General features: G+C 45.2%; 2 long non-coding RNA genes across 2 annotated transcripts in view; one reads left to right on the top strand and one right to left on the bottom strand.

Annotated features, from left to right (window-relative positions):
* Positions 1-5,543: 5,543 nt before the first annotated feature.
* On the bottom strand, positions 5,544-17,209 carry LOC308585150. Its single transcript, XR_014007082.1, has 3 exons — positions 17,067-17,209; positions 9,388-9,433; positions 5,544-7,269 (listed from the first exon to the last, which is right to left on the bottom strand). It is a non-coding gene; the product is annotated as an uncharacterized lncRNA (long non-coding RNA).
* Positions 17,210-21,038: 3,829 nt separating this feature from the next.
* Positions 21,039-22,110, top strand: part of LOC308585162 — a 13,387-nt gene continuing 12,315 nt past the window's right edge. The window contains exon 1 of the long non-coding RNA XR_014007096.1: positions 21,039-21,270. This is a non-coding gene — a long non-coding RNA (uncharacterized lncRNA). The remainder of the gene's footprint in view (positions 21,271-22,110) is intronic.

Below are 22,110 nucleotides of genomic sequence, written 5' to 3' on the forward strand. Positions count from 1 at the left end.
TGTGGAGGAAAGTGGATGGAACTCATATTTCTGAAATACAGTCATCTAATAACTGTCTAGAATATAGGCCCTAGATTACAAGAGGCTTAATTTTAATACCCTCTAGCATTATTGGCAGCTGATGCCCCATAGTGGAGATGTTACTGTGCGCTTTGAAAATTAGCCACATTCTATCTAGGGCTCAGGCTTTTTAAAGGTTAACTTTGCGTCAGTCCCATTGAGGCAGGCTACTGTTTTTATTGGAAGGGAAGGGAAGCTTAGGAGGTTCCATCTTTGTTCTGGAAATCCATCTCTACATGCCTGTCTCTTGCACAGGTGGAGGGAATTGATGCGCGTCTGTAAAAGAATGCCGTAGCCCAGTTTTCTTTATTCAACCAAACTATCTCCTTGGGGCTGGCGGAGTTCTTGAAATTTGTAGTTGAAAATGTTTTAAACATTTGATCCCAGATCAAACATTAGATTAAAGTTATTATACAATCTTCCCTTGTGTTAAGAATAAAAATTGTGCCCCTATATAGTGCCTACTTCCTAGTACAGCATTATGATCATTCATTGAGATTCCTAAATTTGGGTGCAGGGTGGGTGATAGGCAAGAGCACAATATGGTGTAAGTACTTTTCATTAATAAGACTTTGGTCACTTCCATTTTAAGCCCACCAGCATTATCTGACTCTTTAAAAACCTCTGTGTGGAACTGCTTCATCACATGTTATACCCACATAGTAAAGAAAACTGACTTCTATAGACCTGAAGTAATACTCATTTCGTTAAAAACAACAACTCTTTTCTTGGTGAGCTGGTTCAGACAGTATGATGAGTTTGTTTCTCTGTAGGCAGAGAAACAAAACCGTATTGCAACATTTCAATAAAAGCAGGCTGCTTCCGCTTCTGAACTCTCTGCCACAGACTCTCCCTTGAACTCCCGAAGCCCTGTTATCTCTTCTGCTTCCAACACCACCTCCGCCCAATCTTCTCCCTCCTGCTAGTCATCGTCTCACCACCACTCCCTTGGCTCTGAGCCTTCTTCCCTTGGGAGTTACCCAGCTGGTGCATCCCACTGGTCCTCTGTGTCCAGCCAGTGCACGACATCTCTCATGAGTCTTGCCACTCATTTCCAGCTTATGTTTTGGCTTCAGTATAATAAAACACAACAAGTGGTACCTTGGGTTACATATGCTTCAGGTTACATACGTTTCAGGTTACACACTCCGCTAACCCAGAAATAGTGCTTCAGGTTAAGAACTTTGCTTCAGGATAGGAACAGAAATCTGGCTCTGGCAGCGCAGCAGCAGCAGGAGGCCCCATTAGCTAAAGTGGTGCTTCAGGTTAAGACCAGTTTCAGGTTAAGAACGGACCTCCAGAACGAATTAAGTACTTAACCCGAGGTACCACTGTATAAGAAATAAAAGCAGCAGCGAAAAAACAAAAACCATACAGCATCTAGCACACTACACTGCAATTACTGCAAGAACTTCTTGACAGTAAGAGCTGTTCGACAGTGGAATTTGCTGCCAAGGAGTGTGGTGGAGTCTCCTACTTTGGAGGTCTTTAAGCAGAGGCTTGACAACCATATGTCAGGAGTGCTCTGATGGTGTTTCCTGCTTGGCAGGGGGTTGGACTCGATGGCCCTTGTGGTCTCTTCCAACTCTATGATTCTATGATTCTACTACAACAGGCAGAAACATCGTTAAGTGGTTCTCCCAAGACCCTCAACAATTTGCAAGAGGTTCATGGGGAAAAGAAATTGGGGAATCTTTGATATCGGAGGTACCTGTCAAGATGCAACCAATTCAAATAGGGGATGCTTTTCCATGAGGTGATCTCAACACAATTGGGAGAGGCTGTGTTGTAAATTATGCAACTTGTTGGGAGGGTGCTGGTTTTTTGAGGGAGTTTCATATCGTCAGCCCAAACACATTTATTTCAACCATTGTCTTTTCCCTGGCAAGGTTCCTGTTCTTTTAACACTCATTAATAAAGTGCCTAAGATGTGGTTGCGCAAAGATTAAAGCACAACATAGGACCAGCCCATAGGTTTACCACTGAGAATAGTGATGAGACATGGGAAGGAAGAGGGGAAATTGGGAAAAATCAGCATGAACTAGGTTCGTTTTAAGATGCCTTTTGTAGCTGTGTGTCAGGCAGAAATTCCTTTCATGGACATGAAGTAATAGGATGACTTTGGCTGTTGCAATTTGCTCCTGCCGTGCACTTGTGAAAGCTACAGAAGACTTGTCAGCAAAAGAAAAGGCAACCCTACTATTACAGAGTGTCATCTGTCAGAAATGTGTTACGCAATAAGAGCTGGCAATTGATGCATTAATGCTTTCATGTGAAGACAAATACAGGTATGGAAAGGCTTAATTGAGGCATGTTTCAAAACAAAACACTAGTGGGTTAGAGATGATCTTTTACTGATCAGAAGCATATGCTAGTGATTCTGGGCTGAAAAGAGATACATTTAATGACAGTGTGAAGAGAAAACTGAAATATTCATTTGTTACTATCTCAGCAGTAGATTTTTTCAATTTACAGTAATAATATAATTAAACCTTGTGTGCTCGTGTCTGTAAATAAATAACCAGCACCTTTGTCTTTAATCACAGCCACATCTGAGGAAAAAGATGTGCCTTAGCCTGTATAAGCTTGTTTTATGCTCTTTGAGAGTGATAGGTAGGTCCTGTTTTACAGCTGTTGGGAGTATACAAAATAAGTTATGAAAGTGACTATTACATCTACATTGATAAGACAGCATCTCAGGCATTGGAGAGTTTGCTTCAGAGGTTAGATATAATCCTTTGCTTCAGAAGTTAGCTATAATCCTTTGCTTCAGAATTTAGATATAATCCAATAAAACGGTGTGGGTTTGCATAATAACACCTTGTCACCATATGATGTGGCTGGATTAGTTCTCTTCTTGCATGTAACTGTCATAATTGCCCCACTAGCAAAGTGAGTGTCAGCTGTAAGCACTGAGAATGTGTACAACTCACCCCAAGGAGTTCAGAAACAAAAGCAGTAAGGTGACTAGGAGATAGCTGGAAGGAGAAGGCTGAAGAGGACTTTTTCAACTAGGACATAACTAGGAAGTATGTCTCAAGTTCTTTCTTGAATATGGAAAGAAAATGGAACATTGCAAACCTCTTTGCTTTTGTTTTTAAATGTGTTTTTTAAAAGTTTTATTTCTGGGGGGAAAGGAGCCAAGACATGAACATTGTGTTGGGATTCAAGCCTTTATCAGGAGAAACTGGCCATTCTCCATGCACCCGGCTTGATCTCCGGTTGACCTCCCTGTCTGCATTCCCCGCAGGATACAGGCTAGGTCACGATAGGCGATCCTTCTCGGCGTGAGAAGAACACCCCCCCTCTTTCCTGCCCCCCCCCCGGGCAGGGGAAAGAGATAGACAGAAACGTATTTACATGCCTTTATTTCTGTCTTTGCAGCGTTACAGAAAATACGTCTGCTCTCTTCAAACTCCAACAGCCGAGAGACAAACTCCTCCTGTACTTCCTGTACAGCTCATATTACACTCTGAGCTAATTCCGGTGCTTCGCACTGTGAATAGACTGTCCCTCTGTTTCCCATGGAACAGTCCCAACATTCCCATTATGTTTTGCTTTCAAGCTACCAGCTCGCGGCTGCATTGCTTCTATATCGTAACACATTGAACCAGCTCTTCCTCTGTCCTTTTTATTGTTGCACCATGGTTTGTTTTGGGCTACATATGAGTAAGGAGAGAGTTTAGCCATGTGTCCCTGATCGGCCGATATGCTGAGCCAATGCTAAGGCTTAGCTCAGCAGGGCTCACCGCTAGAAAGATGGGGTTTTCTGCTTTGCCACCAGCCCATGGAAGAAGGGGGAAATTATGTAAAATATAAGAAATGTCCTTAATTTAAACAGCATGCAGGATTCAACAGTCTGGGCGACACCAGTCCATTTCCTGCAATATCTTCTTTGCTCCCTTTGATTTCCTAATTCTAAAAATCTTTTTTGTTTTGTTTTCTTACTAGTCTCTTCCATTCAACCCCAGTCATCTAACCACTAGACCTTTGTGCGCAAGTGAAGGAAAATATTTCAGAGGCACAGCAAAGGCAGCAGAATCATTTAGCTTCCATTTTGCACCTTTCAGGGGTCTCTAGTCCCATCAGCCTTGTCAAGCTGCAGGAGTTTTTCCTGTTCTTACATGAGAGAGACACTGCATATTAGGACTCCAACCGCCAACAGGCAGAAAGAAAGCTTGTAAGAAAACATAGGGTGCATTTCTCTGTTAGAGACATGGCACATTTCAGTTCCCTTATGATAGGGCTTCCCTGTGATAACAAAAACAAAACTGCGTTAAGAAAAATTCCACATTGGAGGCGTTTTCTACACATTTTCTACATGCAGGTGGTTAAGCCCCAACTTGCAGCTTAACTGCTATTCTGCCATGACTGTTCTATTTTTATTACTCTCTGTGTGTACAGCTACTGTTAGAATTTGTATATATTCTCTCAGTCATCTTTTCAACACCCAAGTAACAGTCCAGTATTATGTTTCATCATAAAGAACTTAAGCACCCTACGCAGCCAGATAAATCACTGTTAAGCTGCTGTTTGCCCACTGATACTGATCTCCATAGCACCATGGCTTCAGAATTAATGGGATGATGTGTAAGTGAGTTTCTGCTCACATCATATCCCCAATGCCTCCTATATGTGTTTATGATGCAACTTCTAGCAACTTAGCACCGGAGGAACGCCCTTATGGGGAAAGGTTGTGACATTTGGGGCTTTTTAGTGTAGGGGAAAAGGCGTGGCAGAGAGGAACATGTGCAAGATTATCCATGATGTGGAGACTATGATAAAAGTGTCATTCCCCCCCCTCCCTCTTTCATATGACTACAGTGGTACCTCAGGTTACAAACACCTCGGGTTACAAACACTTCGGGTTACAGACTCCGCTAACCCGGAAGTAGTACTTCGGGTTAAGAACTTTACCTCAGGATGAGAACAGAAATTGCGTGCTGGCAGCGGGAGGCCCCATTGGCTAAAGTGGTACCTCAGGTTAAGAACAGTTTCAGGTTAAGAATGGACCTCCGGAACGAATTAAATTCGTAACCAGAGATACCAATGTACAATCGGGGACCATTCAATGAAGCAGAAAGATTTCAGATAGACCCAAAAAGAGCGCTTCTTCAAACAGTGCACAGTTAAACTGTGGAACTTTCTCCCACAAGTTATAGCGATGTCTTAAAAGACGAGGCAAGTGTATGGAAGAGAAGCCTATGATCTGCCTCCACTGTTGAAGGCAAACGCCCCTCTGAATGTGTTGCTGGGAATCACAAATGTGGAGAGTGCTGTTGCACCCGGGTTTTGTTTGCTGGCTTCCCAGCTGGCCACTGAAAGAAAAGGATGTTTGACCTTCTCAAAGAGCCCTTATGTTCTTGCTGAGCTGCTCTGCTGTGCTAGAACCATATCCCATAGTTCCTACTCCTACAGCGTTGTTCAGATGGCACAGGCCCAAGTAGTTACTGCATGTAGCTAAATGAAGGGCAATTTCAAACTTGGGTGACTAGTTTTATTATTAAAATACAGTGGTACCTCGGGTTACAGACGCTTCAAGTTACAGACTCCGCTAACCCAGAAATAGTACCTCGGGTTAAGAACTTTGCTTCAGGATGAGAACAGAAGTCGTGCGGCAGCAGCGGGAGGCCCCATTAGCTAAAGTGGTGCTTCAGGTTAAGAACAGTTTCAGGTTAAAAACGGACCTCCGGAACGAATTAAGTTCTTAACCCGAGGTACCACTGTACTCAGCACCCCTCGTGCCAGCGGCAGAGCAAGCCGATCGGGCGCTTGGGGCAGCGTGCGTGCCCTGTGCCCAGGGGCGGGGCCAACCGTCCATGGGGGCACCATGGGGCCTCAGAGGAGTCTGCCTGCCTCCTCCCACTCAGCCACCCTACAGCTGAGGGGGAGGCAGCGGGCGGACTGTTTGGGGCAGCGTGGAGCCTGCGGGCGTTCAAGCCACTGCGTCACTCCCAGGAGAGATGCATGGCTCAGGCACGCTGCAGGCCCCGTGGTGAGTGCTGCCCGGCATTTTGTCACACACACCCCCCTCAGTGGGGGCACACAGGGCGGGCCGCATCCACCGCAACCCCCTTCCTACGCTCCTGCTCCTACAGCTGGACTCTCGCAGCAAGGTTACTTTATTAGGACAACTAGTCCTGTTACCTTAATCCCTGCAAGCTAATGATGGCAGGATTTCTTTCTTTTATGGCATCACTTCCCTTTGAGTTTTCAGTGACTTTTTGAGCATGTATCAGCCAGGGATGTTTTAGCAGGCCAAGGAAACATCACTAAGGTCATGACAACAATGGCTCTCTTTGTCCACACATAACGCTGCCTTCTAGTCAACTGCAGGTGTAACAGCGTCACTTGCAAAAAAATAATAAATCCATAATGTAGGGTGTCCGTTCTTAGAACCATAGCTTATTTCAACAGCCTTCAGTTTTCTTTCAAACCCAAGGGCCCATCTTTAGTGCCAGCCTGTAACATGGGGCCTATCTGCAATGGTTTTTAAGCATGTATACTTTGAATTCTCCCTCCCTCCCTCCCTCCCTCCCTCCCTCTGTTCCCTGCTTTTACTGCCTCATTTTCTTTTCTCTTTCCTCTTCACTAGAAGAGAGTCAAACAATTAAAAGAAATTGTTGCCGGACTAGGTGGCATGTAGTGTTCCTTCATCAGCTTTGCATGGAGAAAGTCCCAGGTCCAAGTCCAACCATCTCCAAGTAGGGTGGGGAAGGGACCAGTCTAAAATTCTGGGGATGGTCAGGTGGCACAGTGCTCTGATTCACCTTCCTGTGTTCCTCTGTGATTCACTGTTGTAAAAAAAATGGTCCTCACAACTGGCAAACGCGTATACCGATGCACTGGATTAGAAGTGGCGAGGGGTAAAGAGACCTGCGCATACTTCCAAATTGTTCTATTTACAGAAATATGGCAAAAATACATCTAGTTATCCAAGCTCAGTCATGAAGCGTCCACTTCAGCTACTTGACTAGCTGCAGGAAGAACTGGAAAGCCTGGTTCAAACGGGTAGGAATGAACAAATAAACTGTGAACACTGACATAGTCAGAGTGGTGGCCGTGAAAGAATGCATCACCACTTCTTCCCAGGGTTCCATGTCAAAGGCACACGTGACCAGCATGTACTGAACATAAAGCCAGTAGATAAAATCCTTCACGCCCTTCATCGTTCTCGCCGCCATTAATCGTTGCTTCTCGAAGTTCGTCCTGTTGGAGCAACAAAAGTGTGGGTGATACAGTTTGAACTGGGAGCAGAGGAAACAGAGAAGACAGAACAATCATTTTGGGGTTAGGGGTTTTATTTTTCGTTTTCAAAAAGTGATACGGGGCAATCGCGTCTTGCTCGGGGGTTACACCCCCAGGGGGTGCAGATAAACAAAGATACGCATACAGTCATACCTTAGTTCTCGAACGGAATCCATTCCGGAAGTCCGTTCAACTTCCGAAAATGTTAGAAAACCAAGACGTGGCTTCCATTTGGCTGCAGGAGCTTCCTGCACTCAATCGGGTGCTGTGTCAGATGTTTGGCTTCCAAAAAACGTTCACAAACTGGAACACTCATGTCCAGGTTTGCGGCGTTCAGGAGCCAAAACATTTGAGAACTAAGCTGTTCAAAAACCAAGGTACGACTGTACTCAAACCATCCCTTTGGAACTGCCCCTGAACAGCCATGCTTGCACTCTACGTGGTGCTACCTTTCAAGGCAACTTGGAAACTACGACTAATCCACAATGCAACAGCTAGTCTGGTGACTGGGAGTGACCACTAGGACCATGGAACACCAGTCCTGGAAGATCTTCACTGGCTCCCAATATGTTTCCGAGCACAGTTCAAAGTGTTGGTGCTGACCTTTAAAGACCTAAACAGACTCAGCCCAGTATACCTGAAGGAGCGTCTCCACCCCCATTGTCCAGCCCGGACACTGAGGTCCAGCACTTAGGGCCTTCTGATGGCTCCCTCACTGCAAAAAGTTAAGTTATAGGGAACCAGCCAGAGGGCCTCTACGTAGTGTCACCCATCCTGTGGAATGTTCTTCCATCAGATGTCAAGGAAATGAGTAACTATATAAACTTTAGAAGACATCTGTCTTCTGCCCTGTATAGGGAATCTTTTAATGTGTAATGGAATCTGCCCAGAGTGGCTGGGCAACCCAGCCAGATGGGTAGAGTATGTATGTATGTATGTATGTATGTATGTATAAATAAATAAATAAATAAATAAATAAATATAAGTTGTTGTTGTTGTTGTTGTTGTCATTATGTTTCAAGGAAGTCAATGAGTTTTTAAGCTTTCTGACCTGTTTACCAGGCTTTGGGAGGAGGATCTTGTGAGAATTTGCAGGGCTGTTGCTGAGTTATCATGAGATCTTGCCAGAGCTTCCCAGAACCTCCCACAGCCCAGCAAGCAAGCCTAAGAGCTGAAAACCTTCTTTCTATGCTAGGAAAAGCACTCCGCCTCCCATGCCTTTAATTTGTGCAATTCCAACAACGTAAAGTTGAAATTGCATGTGTCAAATGGGCATAAGATGCAAGTTACCCATGCATTCAGTTCATCAAACTTGCAAAGCTGTCTCTAAATGAGTGTTACACAGAGCAGACCCAATGAAATCAACAGACCTAGGTTCAGGCCTAATCAGGTGTGTGCCTGAAATTCAGACACATCAAAAATGCCAAAAATTTTTTTGACAGATTTCACAACTTGTTTTACAGCATATCAGACATACACTCTCAGGTAAAGAGTCTTTTTATTATTATTATTAAATCAAAGTATGTCTCACTCTGTCTTTGATGCCTTATTTTGTGTTTGGATGTTGTCATTCTTATTTTTATTATGGCTAGCAGCCTCAGTAACTGGAAGTGGTCTGAGTTCCTTTCAGCCTCTGCAAAAGCCTGCCTAAGTCAGGTTTCTTGATTTAAAGCACAGGTGTGTCAACCTATTGAGCTCTATATATGAACCTGTCAGAACAATATTAGTATAAAACATTTTGAAGGTTCAGGTTATAGAATGATTGCCAAATGCAATCAAGGGCATATATTTTGGAGGCCTTTCAATTTTTAAAATTTCTTTTTATTTAAGAGGAGTTATGTGCCACAATGATTTTTTAAAAGCCTTCAAGTGCTTTGCATAAAACAGCGTGAGGTGTTTATTTAAAGTACAGATAAAATCGGTGATTAAAAACAAGATGACCGCATTCAAACTTATCCAGAATGGCTTAACGAAGGACAACTCAGTACGTAAAGGAATTACAACATTTATATTTCCTAACAGAAGGAAGTTTGGTATTCTCTCTGCAAGACTAATCCTAAATTATGAGTTCATTCTTACCTGTATCCACTCACGATTTCCTGAAGATTAGTCATTCTTGCCACTCCTAGGAAGCAATGGAGAAACTTAGTCAGCAACTTACAAACACCAGAAGTGTCAAAATGAAGTAACGTGTAAAAAAATAACTGTATCAGAAAGCATGCTAAAGAATTTAATACAGATTAGGGATCAGGGAGTTGACCTAGAAGAGGTGGGTGGGTCACCAGCACAAAAACTCATGGGACACACATATGCTAAGAGATGCCTCCTCTGGGGCTTCTGGGGCAGTGATGGCCAAACTTGCCCCCCCCCAGCTGTCTTGGGACTACAACTCCCACCATCCCTAGCTAGCAGGACCAGTGGTCAGGGATGGTGGGAACTGTAGTCCCAAAACAGCTGGAGGGCCAAGTTTGGCCATCACTGTTCAAGGGTCTCTTCGTCCCCCCCAAAGTTTTAAAAAATCATGCAAGGCAAGGAGAAAGTAGATAGATAAAGGTCTTGCCCTGCTCTCATAATGCTAGAATTCATGGGCACCCAATGAAGCTGAGTGTTGGAAGATTCAGGACAGCTAAAATAAAGCTTTTCTTCATGCACTCACTGCCACAGGAAACAGTGATGGCCACCAAGCTAGATGGCATTCAGTGAGGACTGGCCACATTCTTGGAGAGGGCTCTTGATGGCTGCTCGCCATAGTAGCTGTGCTCTGCTTCCACAGTTGGAGGAAAAAATGCTTCTGAAGACCAATTGCTGGAAACCACAGGAGGGAGGAGTGCTCTAGTGCTCAAATCCTGCTTCCAGGTTTCCCACAGCCATTCGTCAGCTACTGTGAGAACAAGAAGCTGGATTAGACAGATCAGCATCTTGTGGTCTTTGCCCCATGGCTAGAGGAGGCAAACTGTGTTTCAAGGGAAGTGCTTCCTCCACCCTCATCAGCACTGCGCATGGTTACCTTCCATTTTCCACAATGTGAAGGGTATATCCAAGGGATGCGGGGTGGCGCTGTGGTCTAAACCACTGAGCCTCTTGGGCTTGCCGATTGGAAGGTCGGAGGTTCAAATCCCCACGATGGGGTGAGCTCCTGTCGCTCTGTCCCAGCTCCTGCCAACCTAGCAGTTTGAAAGCACACCAGTGCAAGTAGATAAATAGGTACCGCTGCGGCGGGAAGGTAAACGGCATTCCCATGCACTCTGGCTTCTGTCACGGTGTCCCGTTGCGCCAGAAGCGGTTTAGTCATGTTGACCACATAACCCAGAAAGCTGTCTGTGGACAAACGCCAGCTGCCTCGGCCTGAAAGTGAGATGAGTGCCGCAACCCCACAGTCACCTTTGACTGGACTTAACCATCCAGGGGTCCTTTATCTTTTTTTCCCCCACCTTACCCAAGGGTAGAATTCAGCAATGCACTCAGGCAGTTGCTCAGTCAGCACATGCATTTATGTTGCCATATGGAACAATCTCCCTCCTTCTCTCCCATATGGGGATGACAGGAAGTCCTGTTGCACTAGCTAGATTCATGGCATTGGCTTCCACTAGTGCTTTAACTTAGCTGAATCCAACTCCAACGCAACATTGGCCTTGCCTACATTTGCAGAATCATAGACGTGGGCAGACCCACAGGTCGTTCATTCTGGTCGTTCAGCTACCAGACACCCACACCGCATTCAGTCTGTAATACGGGAGCCCCCTTCACACATAAATCATGTGAAGGGGGCCATGCAATTAAAAGGACAGAGGAGCCCCCCCCCCCCCCCGAGGTCATATGGCTTCCTTGCCCCACCCCCTGACATCCGCACATGGAGAAGAAAAGCTTACGCACATATGAACCCATTCACAGGAGCCCTGCACAACTGGGATTCCATCTCTCACGGAGGCCTTCGGATGCTAAGCATTCATCCTATGCAAATCCAAGCCACGAGCCACATGTTGACATGAGCAGAGACCCATGGATCTCCAAGGGCTGGCCTTTATTCACAAGACACTGTCCTTCATCCAATTCATGCATGAAGTGGACCGGGGCAGAATCTTCCAAGCAGGTGAACTACAGTCAGGTATTGGAAAAGGCCAAGTTGCCTGTCAGGTGAAAGCAACCCTGTCTATCTTGGGTGGGTGGTTTTTTTTTGTTTTCCCCCCCTCTAATTTGCTTGGAGACCTTGGAGTGACAAGCGACTAATAAGTCTAATAAATGAAACCTCCCCCTCCACATTGAGACAGGCCTCAGGGCAATCTGAAAGCAGCCTGGACTGCGGCAGACAGAAAGTGCCTTCCCCTGTAACCCACAGCATTAAAATAAAACCCCACATGAGTACAGAGTGTTCAACTTGGCAACCCAAGCCAGCCTTTTAGACAAACACAGTGGCCTGAAGATACTCAGCTACCCCATTTTTGCAGCCTCAGGGAGATGAATTTCCTTCCCAGGTCTAAAGGCAGCTTAGGAGAGCAGCATTCTTAATCAAGATCAAGTGCGCAGCAATCAAGACCCTGTCCCCATGTCCTATGTGGCAGCTCTTTAGCTTTTCAAAAAACAAACGTGTGCGCTAATTGCTTGCATGCAATTAACACTGCATCTCCAAGGTAGCCCTTGAGATGTTGCTGCACCTCAACTCCAAGCGTTCCTGGAAAATGGTCAGGCTTGTTGTGGCCTGCGGTGTATGGCAGCTGGAGCGTAACATCTGGAGCACAGCACTTTGCCTACCCCTGCCATATCTAGCTTGGTTCCTACCGGGTCTGCGGTGCACTGCCATACTTGTCTGCTGGTCTGCATTTAGCCTGGTAACAAGTTCTGCAGATCAACCCTATGCCCTATTAATAATAAACAATCTTTTTATGTCTCCTTTCTGACTGGGTTGCTCCATATTCAATTGGATGGATACCTTAAGACAAGCTTGAAACAAGACTTCCATACTTATGGCTGCTATGGAAATAATCCACCTACTTGAGGACTTTGATCATTACTTAATGGAGGGTGGAACAGAAACAACACCAGCAGGTTGGGAAATAACTAGCATTTCCAGAGCATGGAAGAAAACAAGAGGGGCCTGTTGGATCAGGCCAATGATATTCAGAAGCATATTTCATCCACTTATGAAGGCAAAGCATATTTTTCTTGAGTAGCAGCCACTAATAGTCATCTCATCCATGAATTTGTCCAGTCTTTTAAAGCCATGCAAGTCGGTGCCCGTGGGAGTGAGTTCCACAGTTTAAGCACTGCTTCATCTGTCTTGAAACCTAATAACTATTATGCAAAGTCCCACTGACCATTTCTCAACAGATAACACCCTTTATAAGCCTTAGTTTTCCCAGCAATACAAACACATTGGGAAATGAAATCAAAACCAACAGACCTGCCTTCATGGGCTTTCATAATTCTTCAGTATAGCTTTGCTGACAAAGGTCTCGTGTAAAGTCCATATCCAAAGAGGTTGGAAATTTTGATTTGTCAACTCAGCCCTAAGTATCTTTATCTGTAAGCAAGGCCCTTGAATTAGTAGTACACAAGACTGCAGCCTGTAGGTCAACTCAAAATATAACAAAGACTCCCCCCAAGGGACTCCTTGTTTTAATTGCTTTAATTTCAGCTATTAGAAGGCTCTTATTTGCAGTTGCTGAGCTGTACGTCATTGGTAGGGAAATGAGCAAGTATTTGGCACAAGGGCCAAAAGCACTTTCAGGCATCTAAAGCAAGTCAGACACACTGCCTGCTCATACAAATGTTGTATGTGCCTTTTGGCAATATCCACATAGCTGCCTTTAGATATAAATAAGTGTGCCTGTTATGAGCAAACACAGAAGGGCTTTTCTGAATGACGTATTACTGATTTTTCTTGGGTTGCTAGCCTACGGGGGGGTTCCACTTCTCCTGTGCCCCAGCATTTTGCTGTGTGATTTGATTCAGTCTAGGGCTGCCATACGTCTGGGATTTCCAAGATATATCCAGGATTCGTCCAGGCAGACTGTCCAAAAATGCTGAAAATGTCCAGGGAAACCCAGGAGTTTGGCAACCCATGCTGGAAGTGAGTGTTTGTTTTTTGCGAATTTCCTTAAAAATAGCTTTAAAACTTCATTTTTGGGGGATATTTTTTTAAAAAAAAACCCTCAATGAGCTGTTTGCGCAAACGCAACAGGTCAGAGAAACCAAAGGATGATGTTTTATCATCAGCACAAAGGCACTTCTTTTTTTCCTCTGGTGCTGCAGGAATAGTATCACGATGGGATGGATGGACAAAGCCCTGCCAAAGGTGACCTGAAATTTCAAATAATGTCCTCAGAGGACCCTGCAGCATTAACAATGTGCTCGGTGCTTTTTTAAAGGCCAGGGGGGAATGTAGATCATTGAAGGCCGATCCATCTCAGCTTTCCCTCAGCTTTTTCCTTACCACCAGTCGGAGGGTGGCTCTGCCAATCTTTGGAAACTAACCTACTGTTAGTTTCCCTGTCTTCTTCCTTAGTTGTCCCAGGGGGCAACAGCCACCAAGGGAGTAGATGGATGGTCTTGGGCATTTTATTGCTTAGCCTTTTTCTCACCATCTGTAAAATGGGAGCAATAAAGAACTCTCTCACAGACTGTGGCCCCACCTACACAATGCATTTTAAGCAATGTCATGCTACATTAAGCTGTCAAGGTTTTCCCCAAGGAACCTGGAGAACTACAATTTGTTAAGGGAGCTGAAGAGACCTCTATTTCCCTCATGGAGCTACAATTCCCAGAGTTCCCAGGGTGGAGGGATTGATTAAATTTACTCTGGGAACTGTCGCTCTGTGAGGCGAATTGGGGTATCCTAACAACTCTCTGCACCCTTAACAAACTACAGTTCCCAGGATTATTGGTGGGGGAGCCATGACTGTTTAAAATGGTATGATGCTGCCTTAAATGTACAGCGCAGATGGGGCCTGTAAAAATGGGAAAGAGTGCACATTGTAAGAAAGTGAAAAGGTGCTAGTCCCTTTGGACTCCTCACAAGGTTCCCCACCCCTCACTGCAGCAGCAACTCAAGGTCTGTGTCAGAAGTCAAGTTTTCTGCTCTGTCAGTGAGAAGGGAAATGAGAGCATTGCTCAAGTACATGCTGAACATCACATGCAATCTGTAAGCATCAGCACCTGGAATTCATAATACTTTGGGTAACATAATATTACAACATTTAATGAGTTTTTTCCTGCCATTATGTGAGTTCAGCTTTTTTTTGACTTTGCTATGTAAAAGACAAATATGTCAGCAATTTGAATTCCATTTCAAGACATCAGTCTGACATCTGCATAGTACATTATATACATTTTATAAAGCACCACATTATTCTTTCATTAATTCAAACCAGGGATGGGAAACCTGCAGACTTCCAGATACTGCTGGACTCCCAACTGCCTCAGCCAGCATGGCCAATGGTCAGGGGGGGTGGGAGTTACAGCTCCAACAATACTTGTAAGGCTGTGGGTTGCCTGTCCCTGTCTCTGGTCCACCCCTCACCTTTTCCTTCTTACAAAAGCTATTCAAGAAAGAAATGCAAAACCACTCAAGCAAAGAGGAAGGGAGTTTGCAGCACTGGTGCTAGCCAGTCAGTTGCTGCACACAGCCAGTGTCTAGAGCTCAGGTAAAGGTAAAGGTACCCCTGCCCGAACGGGCCAGTCTTGACAGACTCTGGGGTTTGTGCGCCCATCTCACATCTATTGGCCGGGGGCCAGCGCTGTCCGGAGACACTTCCGGGTCACGTGGCCAGCGTGACAAAGCTGCATCTGGCGAGCCAGCGCAGCACACGGAACGCCGTTTACCTTCCCGCTGGTAAGCGGTACCTATTTATCTACTTGCACCCGGGGGTGCTTTCGAACTGCTAGGTTGGCAGGCGCTGGGACCGAGCAGCGGGAGCGCACCCCGCCGCGGGGATTCGAACCGCTGACCTTTCGATCGGCAAGCCCTAGGCGCTGAGGCTTTAGCCCACAGCGCCACCCGTGTCCCGTCTAGAGCTCAGACTCAGAGAATAAATGTTTCCCATGCTCAGCCCTGAAGAAATAAATGTTCCAGAGCAGCTCACGCCACTCAGATACTGTAATGTTCTATTTGTATGCAGTCTGAGGCTGCCTTGTCTGCTATACCTCAGGTGTGGTAGAAGATGAAGGAAGATCCAGCTGCAAGTTTGATCAGTCTGATGCCTAAACTGACTCTTATTTTGCCCAAGCAAAATTTATCCTCCATCCCTGGATTGATGGGGCTGCTTTGGACTTCTTCACAACGCTCAAATTATGGAGGTTAAGAAGTCAACATGCCTCACATCTCACCTGCCCCTTACCAGTTTAAGCTCAGCCCCCTTACTGACTTCTTGGACAGTAGTTGGGGGTGTGGGGTAAAGGTAAAGGGACCCCTGACCATTAGGTCCAGTTGTGGCTGACTCTGGGGTTGCAGCGCTCATCTCGCTTTATTGGCCGAGGGAGATGGCATACAGCTTCTGGGTCATGTGGCCAGCATGACTAAGCCACTTCTGGCAAACCAGAGCAGCGCACGGAAACGCCGTTTACTTTCCCGCCGGAGCGGTACCTATTTATCTACTTGCACTTTGACGTGCTTTCGAACTGCTAGGTTGGCAGGAGCAGGGACCGAGCAACAGGAGCTCACCCCATCGCAGGGATTCAAACTGCCGACCTTCTGATTGGGAAGTCCTAGGCTCTGTGGTTTAACCCACAGCACCACCCGTGTCCCAGGGGTGGGGGGAGTTCTTTGCAATTCAATCACTGAATGTGATTGGTTCCAAAAAGACAATCCGAGTAAGGAAGCGAAGTGGAGATGGGAGACCAGACCGCTGCTCTCCACCAGCCCCAGAAAGACTTGGTTGTGGAGATCCAGGAAGGCTACGAGATTCATATACAGTGGTACCTCGGGTTAAGAACTTAATTCGTTCTGGAGGTCCGTTCTTAGCCTGAAACCGTTCTTAACCTGAGGTACCACTTTAGCTAATGAGGCCTCCCCCGTCGCCACGCGATTTTTGTTCTCATCCTGAAGCAAAGTTCTTAACCCAAGATACTATTTCTGGGTTAGTGGACTCTGTAACCTGAAGCACCTGTAACCTGAGGTACCACTGCACCACGGATTGCCCTTGGAAAGAGGTTAAGGGCAAAATCATAGGGAAGGCGGTAGCTCAGTAGTACAGGATCTGCCTTGCATGCAAAAGACCCAAGGTTAAATCCCCAAGCTCTCCAGGAACAGCCAGGAATATCTGCAATCTGTAACCCTGATTTAGTATAAAACTGTCTTCTAGGTTCCATGTCTTGCTGGAACAGCAGCTAATGGAGATTGTCACAAAAGATAGAACTCACCCCTTAAAGACTACTTGGAGGAGGGCAAAACACTGAATTCTACAAGGATGGAGAACCAAACAGTAATTGAAACTAGGGACAGAAACTGAAACTGGGGAAGATCTCTTTCTGTTTGCCAACTGGATAACTGATAAGATACTGCCTGATCTCTCCAAGCAGACTCTAAGGTTCTTGACTTTCTTACTGCCTTCAAGAATCAGAGGAAAGAAACTGAGATCCCACATAATTTATAATTACTTTACTGTTGCTCTCTGCCAAGTTATACATCTTTACTTTTTAAAAACAAAAAAACCAAAGCATCTTAAATAAAAAATAAATAAAATGTTATCCTGTGCCTTTCCAGACAAAAAAGGGTGTGCTGTATTTCCCATAGCCCATTTCAAAAAAGAAGAATAAAGTCTCACCTTTCCAGTACCGGGATCAGAGAGTGCTGCAGATGCACTCGGCTGTCAAGCTAACTGATTGCAAACTGAGGAAGGAGAGTCATTAAGGATTTTTTCCCAAGCTCGGTGAGGCATAGCTGTCCCACATGGCTTGATCTACCTGCCCGCCCACTTGAGGGCTAAATCTAAATTACACCTTTGCCTTCAGGTGCCTGAGCAGAGCAGACGCTAGGAAGTAAGCCCCAATGAATAAATCAGAGATTATTCAAAGCAGGTGTTACAGCTGTCGTTCCATCATAAAGAAGGATATGGCTGAGCTTTAAGGCTGTTATCCTGACCTAAGTACATTTTCTGGAAAATGACCTCCTCTGGTGTGCATGAAATTACCACTTCCAAGTGTCCCTCCAAGTACTGTATCCCTATTTTCCAGGGACAGTCCCAGATTTGCCGAAGTTGTCCCGTTTGATTTGATCCTGGAATGTCCTGCTTTTCCTTAAGATGTCCCTATTTTCAACGGAGAAATGTTGGAGGGTATGGAGTTATGCGACCCCCGAGCCTAGGAGATAAGTAACTATACAACCTTTAGAAGACACCTGAAGACAGGCCTTTAAAGGGAATTTTAAAAAATGTTTAATGGTTAATGTTTTTATATATGTTGGAAGTGCCCAGATTCGCAGGGGCAACCCAGTCAGAAGAGTAGGATATGAAGAAGAGGAAGAGGAAGAGGATTCCTATTTTCATCGGAGAAACGCTGGAGGGTATTTAAATGTGATTTAGGTTCAGGTCATAACCCTTCAGCATAAAAGAGGCAGAGAAATAGCCAAGCACCTAATTATGCCAATTTCTAACAAACTGCCCTTTATTTGGAGTTTGACTTTTTTCTTTCTTTCCCGAAGCTTGTTTGCTCTAAGGTTGCCAACTTCTTTTCTAGGGTTCAGCTCTTGTGCCTTTAACAGCATCATGGCATGGAAAAAAAGCAGTGGAGATTTATTTGCTTTCCTTTTACATGGAGACAAATGGTGAGAAAAGCTTCTTCTGTTTAATTTTCCGTGGGATTGACTGCTGTTAAAGACTGTGGAGGAAAACCAGTTATTTAAAAAATAGTTGTAATTTGGCAACTGGTGTTCTTCTCATTCTGGTTATTGTAGTTCTTTTTAATTGCTTTGCTGGTATTTGGAAACTTGATGGAACTAACTTGAAATGATTTGAAATAAAACCTACTCCCAATTAACTGCCCACACAGCCCTCATGTGAGCTGCACCAGTGAAGCAAAGAAGAGAGGAGGAAGAAAATGAAAATAAGAGAAGCAGAGAGTACGAAAAATCTATATAAAGAAAGAAAGAAAAATAGTAAGGGAAATGATAGGTATGAGGGAAATATCTCTGGGGAGCATATTGGGATAATTAATCAATCTGTCTTTTAGAACGAGGGCAGGTATTGCTTTGTTTGTTGTTATGTTATGTACTTTTGTGTTTTTAGACTGTAAACTGTACTGCAATCTTCATAGGAAGGGTGGTATATAAATAAGTGAAAAGGCTCTCAGAGAGATACTAGTGAGAGGTGTGGCTGAGGAGATTGTGTTGTAGCCTTATGAGGCTTTGACCTCGGGTGGGAAAAATATCGCGCCCGGGAAAGGGAGATGGGAGTCAACAGACACTCAAGGAATAGTTTTGGAGAAAAAGCTTTTATTTCTACCATCCATGAACTGGTAGAAGGAGCAAGTGTAATAGTTCACAAACAAGCACGAGTTCACAGTCATTTGCACAGAGTATATATTCCCCTTCCAGTTCCCTCCCCTTTCTCCTCCTTCAGGAGTCCTGCCCCATGAGTTCCTCTGAGCATGAACAGAAAGCTCCTGTCTTGGGACTCTTGGACTCTTGGCACTCTTCCCAGGAAAAGGGGAATGAGAGCGGTTCAGCATGTCCAAAGATGTTGCAACTGGAATGAGATAAAAGTCAGTTCTCAGGCTTGCTTTGAACAGATTCTATTCATTAGCCTTTTGAAGCCTTCTCGTACTGATAGAAGAATAACATTTTGCCTTGCAACAGCAGAGCAAATGAGCAGATGCTTAGCTGCTGAGAAAATGATTTTGAAAAGCTTTGAGAAGCTTTGAGCCTGCTTTGAGGGGGGGGGGTGACTTCGGGCCTAGGTGGGGTCACCTGCCCTTACCTTCCTTCAGTGTGGGCTGAAGAGAGTCCCCAGGCCCAGATAGAGAGGCCTGGAGGGCTGCATTGGGCCTGTGGGCCTGAGGCTCCCCTGTCCCTACCCTGGTGCAACCAAACAGGCTTTCCATCAGTGTCATAGGGCATGAGACTCTTTATCTCAGGGTTGTGGGTTCAAGACACACATTGGGAAAAAGGTGCCTGCATTGCAGGAGATTGAATTTAGATGACCCTTGGGGTACTTTCCCTTCCCTTACAAGCCTAAGAGTCGATGATCAGTGAGCCCAGCTTTGCAGGTGCAATTTGAACCCAAACCATGCCTGCCAACGGACTTCAAAGCGGCCTGCTGTAATCTCTCATCAGCACTTGCAGTGAGTGCCAATAATAATAATAATAATAATAATAATAATAATAATAATAATAATTTGTTATTTATACCCCGCCCATCTGGCTGAGTTTCCCCAGCCACTCTGGGCGGCTTCCATCAAGTGTTAAAAACAATACAGCATTAAATATTAAAAACTTCCCTGAACAGGGCTGCCTTCAGATGTCTTTTAAAGAGAAGATAGCTGCTTATTTCCTTCACATCTGCTGGGAGGGCGTTCCACAGGCAGGCACCACTACCGAGAAGGCCCTCTGTCTGGTTCCCTGTAACCTCACTTCTCGCAATGAGGGAACCACCAGAAGGCCCTCGGCGCTGGATTCAGTGTCCGGGCTGAACGATGGGGGTGGAGATGCTCCTTCAGGTATACAGGACCGAGGCTGTTTATGACTTTAAAGGTCAGCACCAATACTTTGAATTGTGCTCAGAAACGTACTGGGAGCCAATGTAGGTCTTTCAGGACTGGTGTTATGTGGTCTCCGCGGCCGCTCCCAGCCACCAGTTTAGCTGCCGCATTCTGGATTAGTTGCAGTTTCCAGGTCACCTACAAAGGTAGCCGTAACTTTGGCAAGTGGGCAGCCCTGTTCTCCTGTCACAATTGGCCCATGGGGGTGGGCGGATTAAGGAATTCAGGCTATGCCTCACTGGCAAGATCTAGTTCCCTACCCCGATATAGGAGAGGTTTGTCAGGAGCGTGTCCTACACTCAAGTAGGAACTTGGCAGAGACACATGCCTGACTGGCATGTTCTCTCCCTCCTGGTCAATTGTTCGGGAGCTTCATTAGCTTTTTTCAGCCCGAACATCACAGCGACCGATGCCAACAGACATCGACACACTTAGGGATCCGCAGAGCCTTCACAGCTTGCGTAACAGACCTCAGCAACTCAGCATTTTGGCTAATCTACTTTATTTACATATAAACACACACGGAGCTCTGTAACATGGCTCCCTCTCTCTCTAGCATCAGACAGCAAAGAGAAAGAACAAAGGACAATAGTCCCACTTCACAGAACACAGTAACACAAACATCCTGTCACTGTCACTTCCCACTCTGTGGAGTCAAAACATATACCGTCATGTGAAAGACAACAATCACGGAGCAGGAATTCTAACAAAGTTGTCCTAGTCCCAGGCCTTTACTGACTCAACACCAGCACTTTGCACTGTGCCCAGAAACTAACAAGAAACAAATATCATTCAGCACTGGTGTGTTGTGTTTCTTCCAATGAGTCCAAGTTTGTAACATGGCCAGCATATTCCGAGCATGACTTTTTAAAGGACCTACATAAAGCACACTGCAAGAATCCATTCTTACTGTTGCAAGACAATCTTATTCCAGGAAGGAATTAACCAATTACCCAGTCAAAATTAGCAAAAGGTGCTCTGTGCTAGGAAGCAGTTTGGCGCTTGCCCTGAAAATCAGCCAGGCCTTTTGAACTTCCCTGTCAACACCTCCGGGAAGAGAGGGTGGTACTTGGCAGATATCTCTGACAGAGAAAGGGAAGGCCTGGCAGACCTTAAAGTGATGCTGATTGTGGATTTTGCTCCTGGGGACCATGAGGGCGTTTTCCTGCAATTTCATTTATAGATCAATCATAGATACTGAGCCAATATCACTTGCCTCTTTCCATCTTCATTTAGAGCCCTTCTCTGGCTGCTACCCTATCTTTCTTCCCAAAGGTGAGTTTTCTGTCTTTCATTTTTGACCGGAGTAACCACTAGCAGAGTACCCTCTGAATCACCCTCTGCTGTTCAAGATGGGCTAAAAAATAACTAAAATCAGTATCAACTGGGATACGCGAAAATTCGTTTAAATTGCTACACCAGTGGCATTTGACACCATTATGGCATTGTTATATTAATAAAACTATGCCATCACTGTGCTGGAGAGTCTGCAATAGTATAGGCACAGCACTTCACATGTGGTGGGCATGTGCCCATATAAAGCCCTTCTGGCAGAGGGTGTTTGTAGAAATAAGCTATATTGTGGGTCAACATGCGGAATGTACCCCAAGTTTGGGATTGTTAACTGAATCGTATCTGAATTGTATCTGAAGAAGTGAGTATGTGCACGAAAGCTTATACCAAGAACAAACTTAGTTGGTCTCTAAGGTGCTACTGGACATTATGTGTATATATGTATATGTATATATATATGTGTGTGTGTGTATTAATTATTGTTTCACTTGTCAGTGCAAGAGTTCTGTGCATCCGCTTTCCTCCTCAGCAAGCCTGACGCTGGGTTGAGTCACTTGTCTGGGATCACAGGCTTTGGTGAGACGTATTCCACCACCACTTTTGTTGCTTCATGTGCTTAGCTTTCCATAGCTGTGGCAAATAAGCTGAAGCATGAAGCATCTTAGTCCATTTTGAAAAACCTTTTGTGCCAACCAGTAGCAGCACACATCTTAAGGGGGTGTGGAGAACAGAGTCTTGTGAAATGAGAAATTGGATCTTAAGCAAGAACAAGCCAAACACCATTCCTAGGTATCCGCTGTGCCCATCGCCACCAACCATCAG

The sequence above is a fragment of the Podarcis bocagei genome (assembly GCF_964188305.1).
Source record: "Podarcis bocagei genome assembly, chromosome: 4".
Classification (NCBI taxonomy): Eukaryota; Metazoa; Chordata; class Lepidosauria; order Squamata; family Lacertidae; genus Podarcis; species Podarcis bocagei.